The sequence below is a fragment of the Mesocricetus auratus genome, unplaced genomic scaffold (assembly GCF_017639785.1).
Source record: "Mesocricetus auratus isolate SY011 unplaced genomic scaffold, BCM_Maur_2.0 Super-Scaffold_2245, whole genome shotgun sequence".
NCBI lineage: Eukaryota > Metazoa > Chordata > Mammalia > Rodentia > Cricetidae > Mesocricetus > Mesocricetus auratus.
In genome coordinates this window covers 44456997-44484780 of record NW_024429180.1, presented here as the reverse complement: position 1 = coordinate 44484780, position 27784 = coordinate 44456997, and the positions used below count along the sequence as shown (strand labels likewise).

The 27784-nt window shown below is 39.8% G+C and overlaps 1 protein-coding gene across 1 annotated transcript in view; it reads right to left on the bottom strand.

Annotated features, from left to right (window-relative positions):
* Positions 1 to 1728: 1728 nt before the first annotated feature.
* The window catches only part of Lacc1 (laccase domain containing 1), a 46861-nt gene continuing 20805 nt past the window's right edge, over positions 1729 to 27784 (bottom strand). The window contains exon 7 of the mRNA XM_040728096.1: positions 1729 to 1745. The gene's annotated coding sequence lies outside the window, so the exon portion shown is untranslated. The remainder of the gene's footprint in view (positions 1746 to 27784) is intronic.

Sequence of the window (27784 nt, the reverse complement as noted above, 5' to 3'; positions counted from 1 at the left end):
ATATTAGAGGTCGAGCATGTTGGCATGGTCTCTGATTCCAGTACTTAGGAGGCAGAGGTAGGAGAACTGAGCTCCAGGCAAGCCTGGGGCTATGTAGAGAAACCCTATTTCAGAACAGACAGACAGATAGAAACAAAAACAAAAAGACCTAAAGGTCTGGCGTGAAGGTCAGGGGCAGAGCACTGTCTTGGCATGGCCAATGCCCTGGATTTGATTTCACAACCACATGCCAATGAAAAGAAAACATTATTTCAGATGCCACTTTGCACATACAAGTGTGTACGATAGAGAGGAAAGTATTCTACAAAGGCATCATTATTGTTTAAGTCAATTGCTAGGCCCCAGGCATGATTGCTTTTAGGCGGAACATAGGAAAATGTAAGCAAGAACTATTTGTGAAAATAGCTAGTGCCAAAATCAAACCAAAAACTGTAGGAATGCAGAGTCCAGGAGAGTGTTATGTGTAAACACAAAAGTCTGAAACAGTCAACCAGCCTAAAGGAACAGACCTTGGTTCACTTGCAAGGTCCACTGTGGGGTTTCCTCATCTACCTTGTTCTCCTTTCTTTGGCTCCTATGTGTACCTAAATAAAAAACATTGTTTACTCAGAAGGGTGTGTCTACCACATGGAGTAGGCCCAGTTTATTGACTTCAGGAAGGAACCAAGTATTGAAGTTGGCTGTAGACCTAGTAGTCTGCATTACCTTTGAGACCTAGCATCGTTTGCTTAGGGAGCAGAACTGCCTCAGGCTAGAGGAGAGGAGCTTGCTTTCTTCCTCTCTGTCTGAAATTTAATGAGGGTTGAGAAGACTGGGAATTCGCGCCCGCCCGACACAGAACTTGTTACGCTCAGTGTTAAAGAACCCTGAAGCAGCAGCCTGTCCCCATGAGGCTCTTCCCTGTCTGTTGTCTGATGCTCCTTAGAAATGAAAAGTACCATGTTTGGCAGTTACATAAATACTGTGCAGGAGTTGCTACTATAATTACTAACAAATGTTGAGTGTGTTTTATATACCATATACATTTAGAATTTCATTTTGTATGCATTTATACATCATATGCGTTTAGAATTTTAATGTCCGTCAGATGCTTTCTCTTCCTTGAAAGGCAGATCATTCAACAGCTCTGGTAATGCAGCATGACATTCTGGAGGGTCTGGGGAGAAGCTGTGTTTTTGGTACCCAGCCTGCTAGAAGCAGGCTCAGAACAGAGCCTGCCCTGTTTTGGTTTTAGCTCACTGCATCCAAGAAAAATGTATTTCAGGGTCAGGGTGTCTATGGTGTCTCAGAGTCCTCTTGAGTTATTTCACTGACAAAAAGCATGTTTTCATCTATCTACCTCACTGAGATGACCAAGAAAAAGGAGAGGCCAGAAGGTATTCTACTCCATGTGAATTATTAAAGCGAGTCTTCAGCAACTATAAATCCAGATAATGGATGACAACCCCAGAAACAGAGGAATACAACCTAAAGTGTACAGCCCATTGGGAAACAAGAAAGAATGAAAATCGCATCCAGATCTGAGAGTCAGAGGGTTCCCACTTCGATTCAGAATGCAGGTTTTGAGTCTGTCTTCACTATTATCCATCCCAGTTACAATCAAACACTTGTGGGTGGTTTCTCTTGTCATCTTACCTGGCTAAGGTCAGAGTCATGCAAAGTGGCTTAGATGAGGGGCCTCGGAGGAGCATCTGTGGGGGCACGCGGTGCAGACAGATAGACCTGGTACACGGTGGGTAGAAGACCTGGAAACAAGCATCTAAAGGAAAACCAACTGAGGCTGAAATAAAGGGCACGGAGTACTGTGGCAGAGCTCACGCAAGTCCCTTCTCCCCACCGCCAGTTCTGACATCACCAATCACTTGACAAGCCCTTGCAGAGACCTTGAAGTAACTTCTCCATTCTTTTCAAAATCGATCCTCTTGGGTTGGAGCTTAGAATGCTCCAGCCAGGAAGTGGATACAAGTAAACATCTTTACTATGGTTTTGAGCAAAACTTTTGTTCCGTTGGGTTATGGTTATTTTTAGCCATCATATAATAGGAGATGCCAGAGAGTCTCTGAATATTAATGATGTGATTGGCTTCCAGGAGTACTACCCACCCCATGAATTTGCCAGCTCCAAGTGCTCTTGTGTTTGTGCCCAGCGCTGCCTTAGAGGCATGGGCCAGTTGGCTCTCCAAGCCTCAACAACCCTGCATCTTTAGTCCCTCAGAGTGAATACCTGCTAAAACTATGCAACCTCAGTACATCACTTATCTGCTGTGGGACAGGCCTTGCCTTAGTCTATCAATATTATGATGTCAGTGGGCGTTATGGCTCCAGAGATATCTGCATAGGCTTCTTATTCTGTCTTCTCCTAGAATGAGACTCGTGAAATTTTAAACAGCTTCCTGTAAGTCCAGCTCTAGAGCCACCCATAAAGAATGCTTTCCAAGGAGCTGCCCCACAATAGAGATAAGGGGGTACAATTGTACAGAGTAGTCACAAGAGCCGCTCTGGATGCTGACACTCGACGGTTTTGCTCAATTCTGTTCACATCTTTGGTTCCTGCCTTGGGCTTTGACTGTGAGCTTTGCTAACTGTGACCTTTGCCTTTGGCTCCTTTGGGGGTTCTTGTCTCTTGGCATCTACGTGGCCTCAATAACTGAACTTCCCACAGTGACCAAAGGTCCCTGGTCAGAGTTACTATGTACGTCCCCTTTAGGTGTCCCGTTCTCTTGCTCTCCCTTCTCCCCTTCTCCCACCCCTTCCTCGGTACTGTACTGAGATCCTGAGGCCATGCCAAAATCCATGGTGGGTGCTGGCGCTGTCCTGGGATGTGGAGAAGACAAGACATCTTGTATTCTAATGTTCTTTCCCTACCGTATAACACACACACACACACACACACACACACACACACACACACACACACACACGCACACACACACAGTAAAGCCATCCTTTTGGATTGCAAAGGTGTATCGAACAAATTAAGGTCTGTAAAGTGTGTGTGGATGGTGGTAGAAAGCAGCCATGCAGAAGATTGCTAAGCTATTGCCTTGGCAACACCTCCACATAGGGAAGAAAGCTAACAGAAGCTGCAATTAGAAAGCAAGGAGGCCGGTTTTGTTTTTAGCAAGCTCTGCACTTCCAGGTACCTCTTATTCCCTTTAGCTTGGCTACTGTGAACAACTGTCAGTGGTCCATGACCACCCAGTTTCATCAACACATCTCTCTGTCTTTTACTGACAGTGTCAATGTCACACATTTTTCTCTCCAGCCACACCACATACTTCCAGAGTCGTTTCTTTTTACACTTTTGGATTTTCTACAATTATCATTTTTTTTACATTCTATAGAGAAAATTTCAATAGAACTCTTGATGGAATTGATAGACTTTAGCTGCAGAAGATCAAGATGTGGAAGTAATTTGGATGATGGGTAGGTGTTTGTGTACCTGTTTTCAAACATCTGAGGGGTTTCATGGAGCTTAGTTGAGATATCCATCTGGTGCTTCTACCCACCATCTGGGTCTAAACTTAGTTGGTTTATTTTGAAAAGTAGCTACACTTTGCAGTAGATGCTGAGTTCATGGATATTTTTTGACGTCACTCTTTATTCTCACCTGTCACCTTTACATAGTGTTATCTCTCCTTTAATGAAATTGAAACAACAGCAGCATAATACCTAGCCCCCATTGATTTCCCTCTCTTAGAATTTCAGAATGAGGATGCTGAGTCTGAGTTTATAAAAGGAAAAGGAGAGACAAAGACAAATGTCCCCAGGCCTCTTGAAGAAATGACACTAGAAGGTCAGAGCCCCAACTAATCACATCTTAGCTCTCTCTTCCTAAGAGGATTGCCTTTTGTGAGCTTGATATTTTGGCTTTCTTCGGAGTAGGTGGTTTGTCATGCCTCTCTGGCCCAGAAGGTGCTGATTATCAGTTAAAATTCTAAACTCAGCACCTTTGATCTTTCTTTTCCAAGGCATTTCTCACCATATGTTGTTAAAAGCTAACAACACTATTCATGGCTGGTGTGGTCATGTCACTTCTATTTTGTGTTGGAGAAGGTGTTCGGTGGCCACATGAGATGGGTATGTCAGCATCCTCTCTTCAGATCCTCAGTACTATTACAAAACAAAGTGATTGATAATGCTCACTGAATAACTGGATTCTGACTTCTTTGTAAGAACAATTTTCTGTTTTATAGGCTATTTTTTAAATCTCTTTTAACTCAGTCACTACTGAACCACTTTATTTCCAACCATATCTACAATAATTTTTCATTACAATTTTTATTACAAATGTGGTTCCATCTTCCAGTATAAATACCACTGAAAGTCTCAGAGACTTTAATAATAATTATATAATAATAATAATAGTATAGTGTCTGGCTAGTGCAGACACTAATTCTTAGAAAATGTCAATATCCAATCCACCAGAAATATAGTACTCACACGTGCCCTTGCTTTGGAAAAGGAGTGGTGAAATCCCACAGCCATTCTCTCATTTCTGGCTTCCAGGTTTATTTGCTGAAAATAAGAATAACCATTTCACTTCCTGTTTTTTAGTCACAATAAATAAAAATATTTTCTCTTCTTATATAGGCAAGAGTTTTAATATGAATGTGTTCTTGGAGCAAATAGAGGTATCATCTGATTGTAACGGTCAAACTGTGAAAATTAGAAGAACATGGGTTGTGATTGTGCTGAGAGACTTGGAGACTTCTCCTTCCATGTCATTGGCAGTGCTACTCAGCTCCCAGGAAGTGGTATATGCAAACTGCTGCCAAATCCCAGCTATTCCACCAAAGAGCAATTATATCAAATTCTGTACACTGACTCTGCTTTAAACTGGAGTTGGAGATTTTAAAAAATCGTTGTATTTTTACATAGGCAAACCCATACAGAACTCCTGTCAATTCATCTTATAAACAAGAGCAGGTCATTGTGACATGCTAGGACCAAACTAGGGACTGACTAAAAAGAAGGGATGACTAGAGACAAAAGAAGAAAAGAAGCAATGGAAGGAAGGTGGGGGAGGGGCTGGGGAGGAGGACTCGTGTAGGTATCCATAACCTCAGATAGTTCTCCAAGTGAGACAAGTCCCTGTGAATCTGGCCCTGACACACATGCTACTGTTCTCCACACTCAGCTCCATCACTCCCACAAATGCTTGTGCACAAAGGAAAAGCTAACTTGCCTTGTTTTCTTAGGAAAAATATGGGGCTCACTCAATGGTAAAGGCACCTGTTGCTAAGCCTGATAACTTGGTTTGGTACCCAAGACTCATATAGTGGAAAGAACTCCCACAGTTGCCCTCCAGCAGAGAGACTGTCCCTCACACAACACAAACATTATTTAAAAACATCGCATGAAGTTCAATTCATCACGTTTTAAGTAAACAATACACAGTATCGATTCATAATCCTATACAACATACATTCTATTTAATTATTCTTCAGCCAAAAGTGTAACCCACTCATGAAAGAAAGGGCAGAGAGGAAGGAATAAAAGAAAGTAAAAAGGTAAGAGAAGAGGAAAAGACAGTCGTGGAAGTAAAATACTAAAAGGCAGCCAAATGTACTAACAATAAAAAGAAATAATTGTGAAAAGTACTAAAAAGCAACTTTAACTGTGAATGAAGCCTGAACTGGTTTCCTTCTGACTCTTTTATTGTGTGTCATTAGTTTTATGACAATTTGACACAAGCTTTAGTCATCTAAGAGGAGGGACTCTTAAAAGAGAAAATGCCTCCATAAAATCAGGCTGAAGACAAGTCTGCAGGGCATTTTCTTAATTAGTGATTGATGGAGGAGGACCCAGGCCATAGTGGGTGGTGCTACCCCTGGGTTGGTGGTCCTGAGTCCTATAAGAAAGCAGACTGAGCAAGCCACAAGGAGCAAGCCCGTAAGCAGCGCTCCTTCATGGCCTCTGCATCAGCTCCTGCCTCCAGGCTTTTGTCCAGGTTAAGTTCCTGTCCTGACTCTCATGATGAACTTCAGTGAGAAAGTGTAAGCCAAATAAACCCTTTCCTCTTACGGTTGCTTTTGGTCATGATGTTTTGTCATAGCAACAGCAACCCTAACTAAGACACTGAATCAGCAATGGCTTTAAACTTTAAATGTTGAACACAGCCAGGCATGGTGGCACACACCTTTAGTCTCAGAACTCAGGAGAGAGAAAGATGGATTTCTGTGAGTTTGAGGCCATCCTGGTCTTGAAAAAAAACAAACAAAAAAGTTAATGTTCCATAATATTTTGGTTTAAGTTTTAAAATATAGTCTTTTAAAAATTTTCAAATTCTGACAAATCTTGTTTAACAAAATACACTCACTGCTTCTTGCACCACTTTGAAAGGCTTTGTCTTAATGTTCTGTTGCTGTGAAGAGACACCGTGGCCATGGCAACTCTTACAAAGGAAAAATTCAATTGGGGATGACTTACAGTTCAGAAGTTTAGTCCTTTATTGCATTTTGGGAAGCATGGCAACATTCAGACAGACGTGGTGCTACATCAGGATCCACAGGGAGCAGAAACAGAGAGAGACGCTGGGTCTGGTTTAAGCACTTAAAACCTCAAAGCCTACCCCAGGCAACTCACTTCCTTCAATAAAACCACTCTTGCTCTAACAAGGCCACACCTCCTAATCCTTGTCAAGTACCACCATTCCCTAATGAACAGGCATTCAAATATGTGAGCCTATGGGGGGCATTCTTATTCCAACCACCACAGGCTTGCAGGTTCAAAATCTAGATGGAGGTGGGCAATACTTCGCAGTTTAAAAGTTCTTTTTACTAGTAAACGAGTCTTTAGTTTATATTCAAGAGTGCATCAGCTGTCACTCTATAAACAAAAGAAGACGGAAAAAAACCTACTTTCTCAGGGCTTTTTAATTAAGTCCAGTAAAAGTCTTCCTGTTTGTTGAGGGAGGGCAAAACTGTAAAATGGTCTCTGAAACCTCATTGGTTTCTACAAAATGTTAAATCAAATGAGTGGACCTAAGGAACATTACTGAATATTGTAGCCTATCCTATCCACTGAAATAACTAAAGCAATCCTACTTGAAAGGTTTGAAATGATCAAACAAAATTCATAGCCAAAGTTCTGTTCTTCATTAAGATCGTGTAGAGTGATTGCTTCCAATGCTCTGGCTGCTTAAAATTTCATCACTTAAAAGGTCAAATTCTAGCTCTTACTTTTAATGAAATTATGTCCATGTTGTATAAGAAGCTACTGTAATATGATTGTGATGCAGAGATTTAAGATACTGATTCCTAACTCTGCTGGCATGGTACCCTGAGCAACCCTTAACAAAGTAGGGTTAACCAGCACAGGATTGGACGCAACACCGATTGGTAATCTTTTTCCTGGGTTAATGTTTCTCACTACAGTTCAGTATCAATTCCCCTTAAAGAGAATGTTTAATCTCATTATACTGCTTCTTGTTCTAATAAAAGCTTGTAATGTGTTTAAATGCCTTATACTGTAATGCTTACATAGTTATGAAACCAAAAGAAATTTACAAACCTATCTTATAAACTTCTCACAACAAAAAAATTAGGAAAAGTCAACTTTGAAATATTAATTTAATGGGTGGTATTGATTTTCTAACGCTCAAAACCATAAGCTGAAATCCAGTTTAAAAAATGCTTTCTCTCTCCTAAGAAAAGGATGTTCCGTGGTATCCAGAGTCTACTTCCTTATCGCAGTAACATCCCCTACATCCTACCACTTTCCCGCCAGGTCCCCCTGCACACACTTCAATTTGTGTGTCTTGTGTTCTACCAGGAAGACTCACTCTTGGTCCTTGTGATCTCGAGAGTAAGTCTCCTCACTTTCCACTGTGCGGCTTACCAGCAGCATCATTTTCCTTTCAGCATCAATTCCAATGCCGTCTACATCCCAAAGCCATCTCCGAATCCCTGGGTCCCTAGACCTAACAACAGCTCTTCCTACCCTCTCATTGAGTTCCCAGAATGCATTGCTCATATTTGTATCTGTTTTCACATCATGTTAATTACTTATACCATGACCAAAAGTAACTTAAGGAATGAAGAGTTTATTTTGGCTTATGGTTCTAGACAGATAGGTAGGGAAGGTGTGGCATGGCAGCAGGAGCAAGAAGCCGGCTGATCACGTTGTCATCCCCTCACAGGAAGCCAAGAGTGTGAACAGGAACCCTTGTAGCTCACCCTTCCCCATTAATACACTTCCTCCTGAAAGGCTACATCTAGTCAAGGTTCCAGAACCTCCCCAAACAGCACCACCAATTGAGGACCAATGTTCAAATATTTGAGCCCATGAGGGACATTCTTCATTCAAATCACCAGATACATCATTTGCTGTTGTTCTGTCTGTTTATAAGGCTTTCTTCCCTAGTACTCTATTAACCTTGAGAAATGAAAGACCACTAAAAACAGACTTATTGAGATATGAGATAGCATATGGTTTATCCTTTTAATTAATGTTCAATTAGACGAATTTTGGTATAGTTACAGAGTTGAGCCAGCATTATCACAAGTGTAGAACACTTTTATTACCCTAAAAGTGTTAGGTCCAAATCAGACCCCAAAATGGCAGCGCTGTTGGCAACATCCTAGGTAGCAGGACTGTTATTGCTTAAACAGAATCCTAAAGGCAGGGCTCTGTTTACTGGAGAAAACCCCACCTGTCCACAAAGGTCAGGCACCTCATGCAAGGATATCTAGTTCCTGGTCAATTCAAACAGCTTGCATCAGCTCAAAGCCCGTACTGTAATGACTATCATATGGAATCTGCTTGCTTTTTGGCACTTTGTTTCTCTCTGTGTCTCCATACTCCCCACCCCACCCTGCTCCAATTGCCAACCTGCTGACCACCCCACCCCATAGGGTAACTTTGGCAGTTTGGTCAAGAATAAGCCTTTCTTTCTACCCACAGAGCAGTATAGCTTTGTGGTTTCGCTGTGTCCTTGATTACAAAAAGGAAATGTGCCCATTGGCAGTCGTGACCTTTCTCTCTGCCACTCATCTGAAGCAACTGTTAATCTATCTTCTAGTTCTATAGATACACTGATTCTAAAGGTTTCATAGAAATTGAATCAGACAATATGTGACATTTTTGTTCACATGTAGTCTTTTAAAGTCAGAATTTAAGAACCATTCAAAAGGAAGGAGTTAATGAGCAGGCTATGTGATAATAAAAAAATTGAATGAATTTGGAGTCGTCTGAGTTAAAAATCAACTTACATACTTACTAGCTATGTAGCTTTGGGCAAACCATTTTAATCTCTGAGCCTCAGTTTGCCAGGTTCTAAATTAGGATAGCAACAATTCTCTTAAAAGATAGTAGTGAGAAATTAGAAGAATATATGGCAAGTACCTAGACAAGGGTGTGCTTAGAAAATAGAAGTTGATAGCTGCATCCCTATATATTCATAGTAGGCTATATAATTAATGGGTGATTGATAAAAACGTTAATGTCATTCCTTCAGAATGCCAATGGACTCTCAAGAACCTACGGTAAGAGCAAAATCTGTCCTAGAAGATCTTCCTTTGTCTTTTGTCTTTCAGCCACTGTTCTTCAACTGAAAGGTAACAGAACTCATAAACAAATCAGTGATCTGACATCAGAGGGAAATCCTTTCAGGTCTAGTCCTGATACTGGGATACCGAAACCTTAGAAAATTCAGGTTATTCCTCTTAAACTCCGGTGTTCTTTTGCATAGACTTTTTAATCTGATCATTTCTGCTTTTTCTACCACAGGACAAAAGAAGCTGGAATTATACACCTGAACAGTGCATGAACTATCCTTAACACAGATGAGCAATGCCACATGAGTCATGAGTAGAAAGAAACAGAAAGAAAAAGAACAAAACAATTCAACTTATTGCAAGGAAAGAAAAGTTCAACTACCATTCATCGGTGAAATTACATCTGGAGATGTCCAAACAAAGCAAGAAATCGCACCACAAAAACAATAAGGCTGATTCACCGAACAGAAATCCATTAGCATACTAATCCAATTCCCCAAACACAAAGGGAAGAAAGAAGGGGGGAAGATGTTATAATAAGTTTAGTTGAATCATACTTACAATGTAGGGTGTGATGATTGAATCAACAGCTTGAAGGAAATTGAATAGTGTGCTCTAAAGCAGGAAAGGTGCCCACACAATTCAGTCTCTTGGGGAGAAACATTGCTGAGTTTTAAAGAAAGGACCTAACTTCTAAGAGAAAGTACTGTAAGTTACACAAGTTTTTTTACAGGTCTTACTTTTAAAAAATTATTATCCTGTGAACAAACAGAATAATAAAAAGAATAGACTTTAGTTGGAATTCGCTATTTGAGTAGTTTAGTTTTACCAAAGTAAAGAATAGAAATAATCTTGAAAACATTCCCCGTATTGCCATTTTTTTAAAATAAAGAAGTTAGGCAAATTACCTGTCTTCTAGTCAGAAGCAATTATGTGAAGTTCAGATGGAGAAATACAAAGCTGGTGTCATGGAAATATTCAAACTGATAAATTCCAGCGCTTTCAAACAGGCTGAGAAAAGTTTTCAAAAATAGCCAGGAGGTAGGATCCATTATTAGCATAGAAGTAGGCTGAACATTCTCCTCTGAAATTATTCTGCCACTTTATCTTTACCAAATGATTTATGCCATGACAAAAAAATTATTTTTTGATTCAAAGTGGCAAGGCCAATAAATTTTTCAATTTAATTATCTCTATCAAAGAATATATAAAATAGAGAAAATTTACACATGAATATATACATGTATATGCATCTATGTGTATACATAGATAGTAGATACATAGTTTTTCTCTGAACTAGAAGCTTGCTTTGTAGCAAGGTTATCCTGGAACTCACTATGTAGCCCAGGATAGCCTTGAATTTGAAGCCATCTTCCTACCTCAGCATTCCAAACACTTGGGATTATAGATATATGTCACCATACTGACCTTAAAGTACTTCAATTCTTACTAGCTCTAGTACCATACACCCATGGCCTACACGTGCATTCCTGGATGTTCCATTCTAAACTCTCATGCCTCACCTCCTGAGACAATTACATTCTCAGAAACCAGAAAAAAAATCTAAGATCCCATTTCTAATTTTCATGATTCAACTGTCCCACTTACTCAAAACCTTATGAGAAGTTCCTCCCCCACCCCCACCCCAGCTCTCCCCCCTTTTTTCTTCTTTTGTAACTCAATGGTTCTCAAGCATGAGCTTTGCAGATAACAACATTTCGTGTCACAACGTCAAAAGGCTGGACACTCCTGTAATCTACTACACATTTTATCAAGAATTAGAAGAGAGGGATGCAGAGGCCTCGAGAAGTGATAGAGCAGAAACACTCATTGATTTCATTTAATTATTATACATTCTATACACACCTGCGATAGCAAACTTCAGATCCATAACTGTGTTCAACTATATGTCAGTTTTTAAGAAGCCACGTCTGTCTGGTGGTGCACACCTGCGATCCCAGCATTTAGGAGCCTAGGGCAGGATTGCCACACGTTTGAGGCCAGCCTGGGTTACATACCAAGTTCCAGATAGGGCAGGGCTACAAAGAAATAGCTTGCTTCAAAAATAAAGTAAGTAAATAAATAAAGTTAAAACAAAATAAGAATGTAAAAATGAAAATTAATTGATTAAAAATAATTAAGAATTAAAAGTAGGTAAGAGACAACATTCTCCAAGTGTACTCATCCCCTGTAAATAGTAATTACTCTCTGAGCCGTCACTGAAGCCTGAGTCGTGAACATTTTCTTTCTTATCATTATATTCCATCAATGATCTACTGAATCATTTATAGCAGCTCCTAAGCAGTTCCAACCCATGTCCAATGCTCGGGTTCAAGGAAGCAGCAATGTCTGCAGGTTCCCTGAGCTTCTTGTGTTCTGCCTGCGTGTGTGCCTGTGTGCAGGTGTCAGATCCCCTGGAACTGGAGTTACAGACAGTTGTGAGCTGCCATGTGAGCACTAGGAATTGAACCTGTGTCCTCAGGAAGAGCAGCCAATGCTCTTAACCAAAAAGCCAGCTCTCCAGCACCTAATCTGAAGTTCTGGAATTCTCTACACTAAGGCAAGTAGCCGATACTGAACAACCTTGGTTGGACACTGCCCTTCTGAGAAGAGGGGGAATAAATGACGACACTGACATGCAGCATTTCCCTAACCTTATGGGGAAAGAATCAAAATCCAGACTCCAAACAAGCAACACGATACTCATTGTGAAAAATAAGTACCCAAACATCCTCCAGTATAAAATGATGGCACAGGGAGGCTGTTCTTCACCAAGGCTCCGAGCCCTTTCCAACACTTACAATTATTCAGGTTCTTGCCCTAGCACTAAACCCACTCATTAAATCTCTCTGACAGGCCACATAAAATGAATCCCTAGTTCTTGGGTTTGTTTTGTTGCCCTTAATGTTCCCCTAAGAGTTTGTTGTTGTGTTTGCTGCTGTTTTTGCTTTTTCCCCAAATAGCAAAATTCTGCTGCCCAGGCTGGCAGTCATCAAATGCCTGGCCCAGCCTTGACTTTTTCAGGGACTTATCTCGTGATCTAAATGAGAGTGTGTGTTTCACTTCTATTCCCAGCTTTTGTTTCTTTCTGTAGGAGTGATGATCACAATCTCTGATTGACCTTAATAGTCATGGTGGATAGTTTTCAAGTTCATGGCTATTCTTTCAAATGAAAATGAAAAGCCATTTCATGCTGAAACTGTTTTAAACACTAATAAAATAGTGAAAAGATAAAAAGTTACAGTAATGGTTTCATAGTACCGAATAGAGTTGAAAGTCATAATTATACACATGCTGAAGTCCCTGGAATACCTTCTTACTGTCCATGGTCTTCTGATTTCTCTGGAACAGAGGCTCCACTGCCCCTTTGAATTTTGTTTCTTTATTATCAGAATAGTTTATATTAATATAAACCCTACAAGAAGGCCCATGAGTTTCATACTTAGAAGTTGACTAAAATATCTGATATTATATAATATCTCTATTAGCCTTGGTATGCCAATATGACTCAGTACTTATGATAAAGGGTAGTTTGGTGGCAACCTCAGTCAAGAAAGCAGGGTTGTGATTACGAACAAAGTATAAGTAACTCATTTACACCACTTATCATGGTGCCCAGTTCACCAGCATTAAGGATAAAGGTTCTTAGCATCAGATGAGCTGCTGGACTGTATCACCTCCCTACTCACTGCTAGGCAAGGTATGTGCAGCAGCAAGAGAGCTGTATGAAATTTTAATTCTGATCTTCAAATAGAGTAAATTTCAGTTTTGTCTTTCATATAAAAGTAGACAGATCACTTGGTCACTCTGAGACTTGGTTTCTTATATATGAAATGGTAACCATAATGTTAACAGTTATAAATGCTTTTGCAGCATTCACATCAAATTTTAATTTGTTTATAGTCATAATAGTCCTGTTTCTAAAAATTTTTAAGGCAATGCCTGTGTCTGATCAATTTCTGTATCTTTGGTATCTGACACAATCCCTATAAAATAAAGCATTTTAGAAATACTTACTAAATTGTATTGGATACACTATTCATATCATGGCAGCTCTTTGATAATAACATGTGAAATAATACTTTTACAAAACTACCAGCTTTAAATCTACAGTATTGTTCGATATATGTTCACCCCCATAAATACCCTCAATGAGAAATTCCCTTAGTCTGTGAATGGAGATTTGCCTATGAGTCTTACTTTGCCTGAATTGATGTTAATGGCTGTGAACAGATGTGTTAATTGGGCTTGCATAATTAGGCTTGCTTTCCTCAACCCTGCCTTTCACCCTGAGACTGCCATGGGTAGCCACTAGTCCAAGGAGAATGAATTGCAGTGAATGCTGAGCTCTCCTGAAGCCAGCTAGATCAGCCAAGCTTCAAATGGATGGTAAGTGCCAATGGAAATACTTATTACTCTACCCTGCTATTTTGAGTGGTAAGCTAGAGAATGCTACTATAGTACAGTTGATTAATTCAGAAGCTGCTTTGTTAGAGCATTGCATCATTTGCTATGGTATGAGCTGTAACTGTAGACTACACTTTTAAGCTAACCAGTCCATTTCTCAAACAGAACTCAGTAAATCACCTACTAATGTAAATATACCATTTGTGCCCAATGTTTCCAGTCATGTGATATGTAAACTTGAGGACTTAAGACCAATCTCTCAAATAATATACTTTTCCTGGGGTTAGAGAGATAGCTCAGTGGTTAAGATGACTGGGCTGCTCTTCCAGAGGACTAGGGTTCAATTCTCACCACCCATGTAGCAGCTCACAACTGTCCGTAACTCCAGTTCCAGGAGATCTCACACCTTCGTCTGCCCTTCTTCGTCATTAGATACACACGGCACACAGACATACATGCAGGTGAAACAGTCATACATATTAAATAAATAAATAAATAAATAAATAAATAAATAAATAAATAAATCTTTTAAAATACGTATTTCTCCCAAGCACAGTTTGCTATGACATACTAAAGCTTTAGGTTGGGGCTGGAGATGATAGTCAGCAGCTAAGAGCGCTTACTGCTCTTTAAGGGGACTCAGGTTCTATCCCCAACATGGTGGCTCACAGTCATCTGTAACTCCAGCTCCAAGGGGTCCAATAGCCTCTCCTGAACCCTCCCCTGACCTCTGCAGGCTCCTTCATGCGCATGATGCACATAAATTTACATAGGCACAAGCACAACAATGTAGCATTTTTTTTTAAATGCCTTAGCTAACAATGTGAGGACTCTCCCTTTCTACTCTTGTTCATGTCACCCCTGGTGATGATTTAGATAGGAAGCATCTGCCCAAAGGCTTTTATGTTGAAGGCTTGGTTCTCAGCTGGTGGGTCTAGCCACTGAGAAGCAAACAGATCACTAAAGCTCTGACTTAATCAATGGATTAATCCAGTGATGAATTCATAATTTAGTGGCGTTATTGGAAAGAGTTGGAAACTTTTGAAGGCGGGATCTAGTTGAAGGAAGTAGGTTCTAAGGACCATTCCCTTAGGGGCTTATTTTGTTCCAGGGTTCAACTCTATCTGCCGTTTCCTGGACACTGGAAGAGAGCAGCTCTCCTCCAGGATGCCCTTCCGTAATGATGTGCTTCCTCACCACTGGCCCAGAAAGAGTTAAGCCAGCTGACCTTGAACTATGACCTCTGTAACTATAAGACAAAATGCTCCCTCCTTTTGAATTGTTTTTATTTGGTATCTGTCATAGCTACAAAAATTTTTTTTACATTTCCCTGATATCAATATTTGGGGACAAAAGATATGCACAAACTAAGATCAATTTGGTTTTTCTACTAGTAAGGGCATAGAGAAGCGTTGTAGTTTGAAGACTCACATGAACTGGGTCACCTCTGTGCTCATATATCTAAGGTAATAACATCAACACAACTCTGGTTAGTAAGAGCATTACCATTTTAATTGTCCATGGTTATCTTTCATTAACATCATTTTTAACTTTGGGCTTGCCAGAGTACTGATTTGAATCTGAAGCAAAGCACTAAACTCAAATTATGTTTGCTGCAAAGTCCTGCCTCCTTTCAACTCAACCTACTCTCTTAGATTTCAAAATTGATACTGGATTAAGGAGCCATCATATTCAATGCTTGGCCTACCTGAAAATATCTTGTGACAAACAGATCCAGTTATAGATGGCTGCATAGTAATCCTCCCTAAAATTAGACACTTAAAACAAGAAAACGGCTCATTTTGTTGATGGATCTGCAATCTTGCTAGGTCTACTAAGGTCAACTCATCCACTCAGTATGAGAGTCCATTGCAACAGGTTGGTTTACAGCTTGTTTTTGCTCACTAGGCTCACGTGTTTAAACATGTGGTCCTCAGCTGCTGAGGCTGTGGATACTCTAAGAGTAGAGCTGCAGTGGATGAAGTGGGTGATTTGGGAAGAGTCTTGAGGTGCCCTAACCCAGACTTTCCTGCTCACTCTCTACTTCCTGACTACAAATGCCTTTTGACCATCCACCTCTTTTCCCTGCCTTTCTCACAATGATAGACTGTATCCATGTAAGCCAAAACCAACTCTCCCTCCTGTGAGATGCTTCACTTCAGGTATTTAGTTACAAGAAAAGTAATGAATGTGAGAATGAAGTCCCCATAGGTCCATAAGCACAAGATGAAGGACAGAAAACAATGTGTCTGTGTTCTACCCATGGAATGGGATAAGCTACATGTTAATGTTTTACCACAGCTTTTAGGATCTGCTTAGGCTTAGTGGCCTATGTAGCATTTCATTGATGATGGAGCTCCTCTAGTCATATCTGGCTTCATGATGAGCTGGATCAGAAACAGCCAATTTATATTAGAAAGTTTGAGTCACAAAGTAATTTACCAACCTATGACTGAGTATTATTCCTACTAGAAGCTATGGCCTGTATTGTTGTTGTTGTTTGTTTGTTTGTTTTGGGGTTTTATTGATTTTTAAATATGCTAAGTCCAAGTCTTGCTACAAAATTCTTGGGGTTCACAGTTTTGATTGTTTTGTTTGTGTCTTGCCACAGATTCATTCGAATTCCTCAACTACCACAGAAACTTAAGGAATCTGTCAGGCAGAGTAGCACACACCTTTAATCCTAGCACTCCATAAGACAGAGGCAGGCAGATCTCTGTAAATTAAAAGTTAGATGGTATATATCTGTAACCAGTTCCAGGCCAGAAAAATAAAACAAACAAGCAAACACAAGCTCTACTCATTTAGAAAAACTTAAATTGCAAAACTGTTACACTGATATCTGACTAACCATAGAGTGGTTTTTATTGTTGTTTGTTTTGTTTTGCTGTAGGCTCCATTCAAGGCTGGAAGTATTTTCAGACAGTGTTTAAAGGAATCACAATAGAGCAAAAAAAAAAAAATGTAGTTCTGCAGTGTAGATCTAATTAATCTTATCAATAAAAACCAGGAGTCAGAAGTCAGGATGAAAGCCTGAAAGATCAGAGAAGCAGAGGAACAGTACAGCCCCTTCCTACCTCTTCCATTCCTCCGTCCTAAAGGGCCAAGATCCTGTCTCAGCCCCGCCTTACCACTTCTGTCTCTCTCTCTATGGTCCTTCAAGTTTCTCTAGTCAGCTAGTGACTGACTCCACCCTCTGACTCCAAGCAAGCTTTACTTGTCAGAAAACAATGAAAATGTCACACATTTCCTTCTTTTTGTCTAGATAAAAAGGTAAAGATCTTTAATTAATATAGTAAACTATATTCAATAAGTATAATAACTATATACGAATATATACAGGCAATAATTACATTAACAATGTCTAGTACATTTGCATTTGACAAATTCAGAGAAAATATTCCATGTAGATAGACATCTCCTACCCAGACTGTCCAGTCCCAAATAAACACATAGAGGCTTATATGAATTATAAATGTTCTACTGATAGCTCAGACTTGTTACTAGCTAACTCTTACATTTAAATTAATCCATAATTCTTATTTATGTTTAGCCATGTGACTTGGAACTTTTTCTGAGTATGGCATTCTCATCTTCTCTGTGTTTGCTGGTGACATGGGGTTATGGGGTAACCAACAGCTTGAAGGCTGGATTTATGGCCACTGAAAATGAGGAAATTCATATCTGGTGCTGTAAACCTGGCCAAGGACTGGTGTTTGGGTTGGCCATAGGTGTTAGCTTCCACCACCACAGGAGCAGCCTGCGTCTGCCGCCAAAGCAGCTGCTTCATCACCTGTCACCAGGTGCCTTCCACTGTCAGCTATGAGACATGTGCACCCCGTGAAAGTGTCTGCCAGAGCACAGTTGGCTTTCTTGTCTCTTGTGTCTCTTTGCTTCTTTTGTCCTCTCTTTACCTGTTCTTCCCTCTCCTGCCTCTTGCTCCTCTCCTGCCTCTCTTCTTCCTCTTTTCTCTCTGTCTGTCTGCTTGCCTCTCTCATGTCCCACTCTGATGTGGCTTTTCATTCCTTCACTCCCCCTCTCTCACTAACTTTGTTGCGCATGGCATGTTTGTTTAGTGGCACACATCTTCTTCAGGGGTGCAGCCGCTGGTAGATTGCCCATGCTCCAGTGAATGGCCCTACACCACATACATATGAGTTGTACTAATTGGAGTCAGGTAGTTATTAAAAATAAAGCAAAAAAGAAGCATGAAGTTGAGATGGGTGCTGAGAGTACAGGGTTGGTAGGGGTAGGAGGAGAAGAATAGATGTGATCAAAATTCATTAGGTACATATATGCAATCGTCAATAAATAAATTTCAAACGAGCAAATATGTTACCTTAAAAAAAAAACAAAATACCTCTTAACATTTCTCCTCTTTCTTAGTGATAGAGACATAAGGGGCACAGTAACTTCCTCTGGGAAGAAGATAAACACTTGATGTAGACAGTTGACTCTAGAACTTTCTGATGTAGTGGGTATCTACATTTTCATGTATTGTATATGCCAAGTACTACACACACACAGTCTTAGAGTGTTTGGAGTATTCATTATTTCTTGCTATGTAGGTTTTATCAATATGATATTTCAGATATGGCACACTAATGTGCTGTCCTATGAGATGTTATTAAAATAATTAAGGCCCTTTGGGAGAAATTAGCATCTTCAACTGAAGTGACTACTAAGTAAGTTTTAATAGACCATTGTCACTCATTAAAATGTAGTACAATGAAGAGTTACATGAAAATATGATGGTAAATCACTGCATATTAGTTCATTTCATGCTGCTTAAGAAAATACCATGGTTTGAATAGTTACTTTAAAAATAAAATCATTTCTCTTGGTAGTAGAGGCTGGGAAGTCAAATATCAAGGTGCAGCATCAAACAAGGCCCTATTTATCTCTGTCATTCCATAGCAGAAGGTGAGAGGGTGAGAGAATAGTAGAGCTAATTTGAGGCTTTAAAAGGCCCTTTTCCAGTCTATGTTAATCCATCCATGGGGGTACATGTTTTAAACATATTTTTCACCAGGCAGATCTCCTAACACTGAGTGTTGGCGATCAAATTTAAAACACATACTTCTTGAAAGACATATTTAAACCATAAGCAACTTTCCAAACAAACATAGGTTTTAAATATTTGATGGTGGCCATGATCCCTAGGATTAATATTAAATGATGTAGTATTGCCTTGGGTTATAATTATAATGCTATGTAAAAAGTCTAGAAGCTTCTACTTTACCTACAAAAGCATGTTTATCTAAAGCAGTGCTTCAAAAACTTCAGCATTTATCAGAATCACTCAGAGGGTGAGATTTAAAATGGAAATTGTGAATTCTATCCCAAGAGTTTCTGATTCAGTAGGCCACTGGAGGTGGAAAATGTTTACTTTTTTAAGTTTCTAGATGACAGTGATGACAACCAAGACTGCTTTCAAATAGAACGATAATACCTCTATTGTTAAGCATGACAAAGAACCTACCCGTTTTGTTGTACAAAGAGAAAAATAGAGACAAGTGGTGAACTCAACAAGTCATCTTATTGGCTTTGGTTGTGAGATCCACTGTGTATCACACAGGGGATCTAAATTTTAAATTAGATTATGAATGTAAAGTAATCAGCACAGTGCTTAGAATATGGAAACAGTAAATATTACCATTTTAGCCTTTTTTATTAATTGAAAACCCTGTCCATCATAGTTTTAATTCACCTCTGCATGTTTATTTTTATGTTTTAAAAGATTTATTTATTTTATTATATATATATATATGTTTGCTTGCATGATGCATGTGTGCCACATGTGTGCAGTACATGTAGTGACCAAAAGAGGGCATCACAATCCCTCAAACTGGAGTTACATATGACTGCAAGCCATAGTGTGGGTGCTGGGGACCAAATCCAGTCCTCTTCAAGAGCAGCAACTGCTCTTAACCACTGAATCATCTCTCTAGCACACCTTTGCATCTGTATAAGAGTTATTTAACCACTTGGGCACCTAGCTTGGTCGTTTGTAAGATAAATTGCTGTAAAGAGAAATCTCTAATGTCTTTCTTTCTTTCTCTTTAGATCTGAAAAGCTCTGTTTTTACATCAGTAAGAATATCACATTGATTCTTAATGTATAGGGGTGCTTGATGAACACAACTGATTTTCAGGAGTCTTGAAAATCTTGTTTGTTACTTGTCCTCTCTGTAGTTTTCATCCTACAGAAAAAGCAAAAAGTAGATATGGAATTAGATCCGTTTTTAACCTCTATTTATTTCCAGGAACACATGACTGCAGTATTGTAAAGAAAAGAGCAAACAGGACAGGCTTAATTTCCTGCTCAGGGGGTCATACTTTACTTTTTTTGGTGTCTAGCAGAAGTGCTACAGAGAAAAAAAGGAAGCTGTCATTCTTTAAATTATATGGTGGTCTAATTACAATAATGCAACAGATTACTTATCACACATTGAGGACTAGGAATTTCAAATTGTGTTGGGATTAGAAACTGCAAATAATTCATTAAGATATCATTGACTTCCCTGAAGACCACTGTCTAAACTTCCGTGGAATAATACACTTATTATCAGTACAATTTCACTTTAAAATGACAAGAAAGGAAAGCATAGTGGAGATGTAATGTGTGTTATCAAAATGGTCACTTTACTGTTAGCTGTCTTCTTCTGGATGTCTTGAGTCTGTGGTACTTTTATTGGAGTGAATATAATCCATGTCTATTGTTCTCCACACAATAAACAACCCCTTCTCTTTTTACATTGCCAATTTCCCCTCTTCACCGAATCTTTGTTCTCTGTGTATAAAAATATTGATTTCTCCTTTCCTAGAAAAATCAAAGCTGGGGCTAAGGCAGTGTTTCTCAACCCCTGAGTCATGAACCCTTTGGGGGTCTAATAACCCTTTCACAGGGGTCACCTAAGACCACTGGAAAACACAGCTATTTACCATGAATCATAACAGTAACAAAATTACAGTTATGCAATAGCAACACAAACAACTTTATGGTTGGAGATCACCACAACATGAGGAACTGTGTTAAAGGGTCACAGCATCAGGAAGGTTGAGAACCACGGGGCTGAGGCAATACTTAATTAGTAAAGAGCTTGCCTTGCATGCTTGACAACCTGAACTATCCTCTGGGAACCCACGTGGCAGAGCTGGGCTTGGTGACTTGTACTTATCATCAAAGGACAGGAGAGGCAGGACAAGTGTAGCCGTGAGGTTCGATGGTCCAACAGCACAGCCTCACCAACAAGTCCCAGAAGAAGTAAGGTGGATGACACTGGAGGAACAGTAACAATGCTTAACCTCTGGCCTCCACATGCACACAAACACATGACCTGCCTACACCCTCACGTACAAGCTCAATAAAATAAGAAAGAAAGGAAAAGGTTTTCTTGGTCTGGTGGCCCTCTGTAGGTGCTGTTCCTTTTCTGATACCTTTGCAGCAGGGTATCCCAAAGATACTATGTGCTTTAATCTCTCCATTCTTTTCTCTTCTCTCTTGAGCTAATTCAAATCACATTCCATCCCCACCGCTCATGACATTATGACCTGCAGCACCCATTAGTTTCCATGTTGCCTATCCAAGAGCCTTGGTTTTCTTTGACAGTGCTCTATCTTGAAGTACTTTCTCAATTCAATCCCCATTTACTTAGGTAAAAGTGTCAAGGAAGAGACTACTTTAAATTTGGTTTTTGGTTTTTTGGGTTTTGTTGTTGTTGTTTGTTTGTTTGTTTTTTGCTAGTGGATGTCTGAGTTATTTGTCACAGAATGTTAGGAGTCAGGAATGAACCGAGAAACACAAAGATGAGCGTGCAACTCAGGGGCAGCAACTCCGACCCGTGTCCGAATTAGAGAATGGAAAATCCGGCCTAGTTCAAGCAGCTGTGGCTTGGGTTAGGGCAATGAAGGAATACAAGGACTTCGGCACAGTGGTACATTTTTATATCTCTCTGGTAAAGAGAGGGAACAACAGGGCTTTCAACAAGGCTAACCAGTGATACTGCAGATGTCTTGTAACAGGGCATTTTCTAAGTCTGTGGAGATTTGGTATCCTGATGTCTGCTTCCTTCCTTTCGTTACAGGATTAGAGCTGCCTGCAGCTTGATGCCCAATCCAGTATCAGCTAGTGTCTATAGCTGGGGCAGGTTCCATGAGGAATGCAAAGATAAATAAAACATAGCTGTGTTTAGAGTATCTGTTGACTCCAGATGGTAAAACACAGCTAAGAGGTGTAGCAATATTATATAACAGTCAGAGTGTTCAGTAGAGCATAGAACCATAGCAAATCTTATCTCTAATGGAGAGTGTGAATTGTGTTTAAAAATAGAGCTAGTCTCTTGATTATAAGAAAAAGAACAATTCGCCATTCTCTCATTGCTTTACCTGTACAACATAGGATTCATGCAGAATTATTTTTTGTTTTGTTCTTTTGGATCCCAGCCTGACCTTGAACTTTTGACCTTCCTGCTTCCATTTCCCCAGTCCTGGAATTGCAGGCATGTATTATCATGCTCATTTTATATTGTGATGGCGATTGACGCCAGGGCTCTGGGCATGCCAGACAAAAGCTCTGCCAATTGAGCTACATCTCCAGCCTTCCAGAACTGTTTTTGTTTCCTTCTAGTACTAAATTGCAATGATTCTCAATTTACATACATAAAACATGAAGACACATGTCTACATAGATAATAAAATCTCATTAAGTAAGCATTGCTAATTTATGATCAACTGTCACAGTAAGGCCAGTTAAGTTGTAGTCTGTACCAGTGGCCTTGGTAATTTGCTCATGAATAGAGTAAACAGATTATCAAGGGAACTCCCATCAATTGTAAAGGACAAACTGCAGATCATTTGGAATTCTTGTAAACAAATAGCAGAAGTGAACACCAGCCACTTGGAAAGCACAAAGTAAGGAACCCTAGGCAGGGCCTCTGAGAGAAGTGGGGGTTGGATCATCCAACTCCCTGACCCTCAGCTTACCTCAGAGCTCCGGGAAGCCAGAATTTGTTTTGACTAAAGGAGCAGCAGGGAAATTACCTACAGAAGCCAAGGGCCTAGCAGACTGCCTTCTCCTCAGACAGCCTCTCCCCCTGTATTTCTTACACACACACACACACACACACACACACACACACACACACACACACACACACACACACACACACAAAACCTCAAAAACAAAACCTGCTACAGTTGTCATTATTTACAGTTTATTCTGTAAAATTCACTCATTCTGAAAGATTTACTGAATGCTTATTTGCTGGAAGCATTATTGTACATCCTGATTGCATTATGGATTCTGAATGTCCAGAGTTTATTTAATCTATATGTTATAGGAATATCTTGTCCTATACAGTTAATTCTAATGGGAATGTTATTATGTTGCCTCAAAAAAGTTTATGAGGACCTCACAGGAAAATGGGGTGTGACCAAAATGGAAGCTAGGGAGATCAGGAGGCAGTAAAATTTACCAAAAGTTTTTAGGATATGGCCAGAAAAGATAAAACTGAGAATGAGATGCAGATCGCACATCGTGAGGAAAAGATGAGACAGACAGAATCTGGAACACATACATCTAGAAACTTCCATGACACCTTTTAAAAACCACCACCAAGTGGATCCTGAATGCAGGGGGTACAGGAGGACAGGAATAAGAGTGACGCAACTGTCAAGTGAACACTCATTTTTGTGGCTGACCCCGGAGGTTGACTGGCCCAAGGCTGGCCAGCCACAGTACTACACACCTCTAACCCCAGCAACTGAAGGCTGGAGCTGGAGGGTCACAAGTTCAAAGCTACTTATGATCCAAAGCCAGGCACATAAAGGTTGCTCTGGACCCTGTCTCAAAAGGAAAGACTTTGTAAAGCTGGGTCAAAGTTGGTCACATGGAGGCATCTCCTACTGTGCATTTCCTAATGCTGGCCTTTTTACCCATCGTTTAACTTCTCAGAAACTGTCATATGGTGGCTATTACTTCTCTCCCATGGATGCTTTATAAAATCAGGAAGAAGTTTTCTTTTTTCTTTCTTTTTTTTAAAGACCTATTTATTATTTATATAATGTCCGGTCTGCATGTGTGCCTGCAGGCCAGAAGAGGGCACCAGATCTCATTACAGATGGTTGTGAGCCACCATGTGGTTGCTGGGAATTAAACTCAGGACCTCGGTCTTCGGAAGATCAGCCCGTGCTCTTAACCCTGAGTTATCTCTCCATCCCCCAGGGAGAAGTTTTCTAAAACATAATTCTATTCTTCTTGTTGTTCTAAGTCTTACAACAATGTCCCAAAGATAAAGTCCTGACTTTTTCATGTCATTCAGTCACCCTCATAATATGGTCCCTTGCCTTTATTTTTAATATCATCTCTAGCCACTGTTCTATATACAACATGCTTTCTACTTATTTAACAGTGCCAGGTTTTCAAGCATCCTGACACTTTACCTCTCTCTGTAGGACAACCCAACTCTATGATCATTCCAATTACTTGACTTACTGTCAGACTCAACTTAGGGACCAGTGTTTTCTTGACTCCCCCTGTAAGAAGCACATGAGTCACTCCGCCTCACCATTGCCGCTGATAGATCAGATCCCCGTTTTGTGACATGGCTTTTTATTCTGAGGGAAGAGATAGAGATAGCTAAGAATAGCTCCTGTTTGCTGATCATGGGTGAGATGAGAAGTTTACAAGAGGGGATTCAGGGGAAGAAAGCACAAACAATGGCTCAGACATGGTGAACCTGTATTCAGTGTAACCCCCCACCCCCACCCTGCTATTTCTAAATCAGAGGCTTTTGTGCAAGGGCCAAAGGAGCAGGAAGGAGCCGGTCAGAACAGGCAGTTGTTCTCAATAAATAAAAGATCAAATGTAACAAAAATAACTCAAAGACTTCTGCTTGAGGAGCTGAAAGATTGGTGGTGTCTTGATAGAAAATTATAAGCCTCAATCGTACATTCAGACCTGTTCTTGTCATCTGAACTTGAAGCCATGACTAAGAGGAAAAGCTGAATAATTACCTGCAAGTTACTTAGGAGTGTCCTTGCCAATCTGAGATCTTCTGCCACCTGGTGGTAGTCTACCCTGTGTTTCATTCAACTACTAAACATGCCTCATAGTCATCCAACCCAGCAAACCCAACATCATCCCAATCAAGAGGTTCAGTCTCTGTGTTCATTTTAGAGGCACCCAGGTCCTCAATGGCATCCATTTCCAAAAAAGCATCAAGTATCTAAAAGATGTCTTTAAAAAAAGTAATATATGTTATTTTGTCATTTCAGTGGTCAAACTAAGTAGTGGAACTGGACCCAGGGTTGGTAGCTTCCTCCCAACTCCCAAAATACTTTTGTTATTAATACTTAAAAGTACAGAGAATAAAGGTGGATTCTCTGGTTATGAACAGAGCCATTGAATAATAAAGCATCCAAGCTGCACCCCTGTGTTGTATTTCATTGTGTGTGAATTCTTTCTGTCACATTGAGATGACTCTCACTAAAAAGGACACAATGGTTCCTAAATCAGGAGCAGAAGTGCCATAAAAGTTTTAAAAAATATTTCTAATCCAAGACCCTACATTCAATAGACACTCAATATTTTTTAACATTGAACTTTGATGATATCTTAACAAGTACCAGGCAAGTCTAGTAATAAGGCAGGGAGTATAATAAAATGAATCATAGCTCCGTAGTTCAGAAGGAATATAAATGGGTTATATCAAAGATGCCTGGGAACCCATCTGTAGAAGCTCCAAACAGCCCACTGGAATGACAAAAAAAAAGCAGTATTGGTTTATAATCCAAAAAAGGTGAAATACATACCCATGAGATCATACTCTATAGACAGTGAAATAAATAATACATTTTCCAGATAGAAGGATTTCACATCATTTATGCAGATACCACACCCCTCACTGAGGTAAATCATGAAGAAAGAGGAGACAAACCCAAATTGGGAGACACTCAACAAAATGTCTGACTCACACAGTTCAATGCCACTGTGACCATGTAAAATAATGGAAGTCATCAAACTGCCATGACCAAGAGCCCAAGGAGACACTGATTAGATGCCATGAGAGATCCTGGATGGGATCCCCAAAGAAGAGGCTGAGGTATTAGACCATGAATAAAAGACATGAGGTGAAAAGAAGTATAATTTGAACATGTATGGATTTTATTTGGTAATAGTGTATTGATACCAGTTCATTAATTTCAACAAATAAACCAAACTAATTTAAGATGCTAGGAGACATTAGAAATGGGATTAGTAGGGCTTTATTATTTTTGCAATTTTCCATAAAAATGAAAGCTATTATAAAATAAAGTTTCAAGAAAATGAACCAAATCTCCCATTATAATCAGCAGTAACCAGTACCATGTGGTGATCCAAGGAAATGTCAAAATATTATTAAATGACTCTTGGGAAATTAGATAGCAAAACATACAGAAGAAACAGGAAAATTTCATTTGAGAAATGAGAAAGATAAAACATGATTTAAGAGTAAACTATTTTTATTAAATAAAACATAGGAAAAATCCACAAACAACCAAAAGTGGAAAATATGAGGTTTCATAATACTATGTTTGTAGTATTTTGAGATATGGGCTTGGGAGGGGGTCATAGTTATAATCACACTTGATCTGTGTTTCCTCGGAAGTTCCTCTTCTCTTAAGTCAGTGATTCTCAACCTGTGGGTCATGACCCCTTTGGAGGTTACATATCAGATATCCTGCATATCGGGTATTTATATTACAATTCATAACAGTAGAAATTACAGCTATTAAGAGGCAACTAAATAATTTTATGGCTGAGGGTCACCACAACATGAGGAACTGTTGAGAAACCACTGTCTTAACTGAAGAGAAATCCTACACGGAACAAAATACTTGGACTTATTCTGCTTTGGGGACAGAATTATCTTAAGTGTATGAACATCCATCATCCACTCTGCCTGTGTAGGATATAGCACTAAGTCTCAGGGAGTGCACCGTACTGTGCTGAATGTTAGTGGCCTAGCTCCTGGCATCACTGTGGCTACAGCATGACACTCATACTGAAGGAGAAAATCCATCGCCAGGCAACAGGCACCGGAATAAGAGCACTGGGGTCGGAAAGTGGTCAAGAGGACAAGGAAAGGTGGTGTGCTGTAGAAATGATGTGTGGGACACCAGAAAATGGTGAGCAATTAGACCATATCAAGGAAAGGCATTCTGCAAAGTTTGAGTGTGTGAACATGTAAGTAAAAGAGAGAATGTGTCAAAAATAAATGGCAGGCAGAAATACTAACCTACTAAAAAGTCTCTATAGTCCATTCGTTCAACCTTGTTCATTGCTGTTCTATTCATAATAGCCAAAAATTTGAAACAGCCTAGATGTCTGTCAATGGATGAATAGGTAAAGAAAATATAGTATATTTTATACAGTAGAATATTATTCAGACATTAAAAATGAAATTATAAAATATGCAGGTAAATAGTTGGAGCTATGGGGGAAAAACCATCTTGGATGAGGTGACCCAGACCCCCAAAAACAAATATGGTATGTATTTGCTAATATGTGGATGTTAGCTGGGAAGTCTTTGGTAAGCAAGCTACAACCCATATAACCACAGAGGGTGGGTATAAAGTAAGGGAGTGAGGGGTGTGGCTCTCCCTAGGAAGAGGCAATAGAATAGATGGTTATGAATGGACAAGGGAGGGGGGCAGGAACAGGATGATCAAATGGGGAGGTTGCGGGAGGGAATATGGGGAGAGACAGGTAAAACTAAGAGCCATTTGAGGGGTTGCATGCAAAACAAATACAATAGAAGCCTCCCAAAATATATACACATATAGGCAATCTAAACGAAATTGCCAAATAAGAGTGGGGAGAAGACTCCCAACTGGA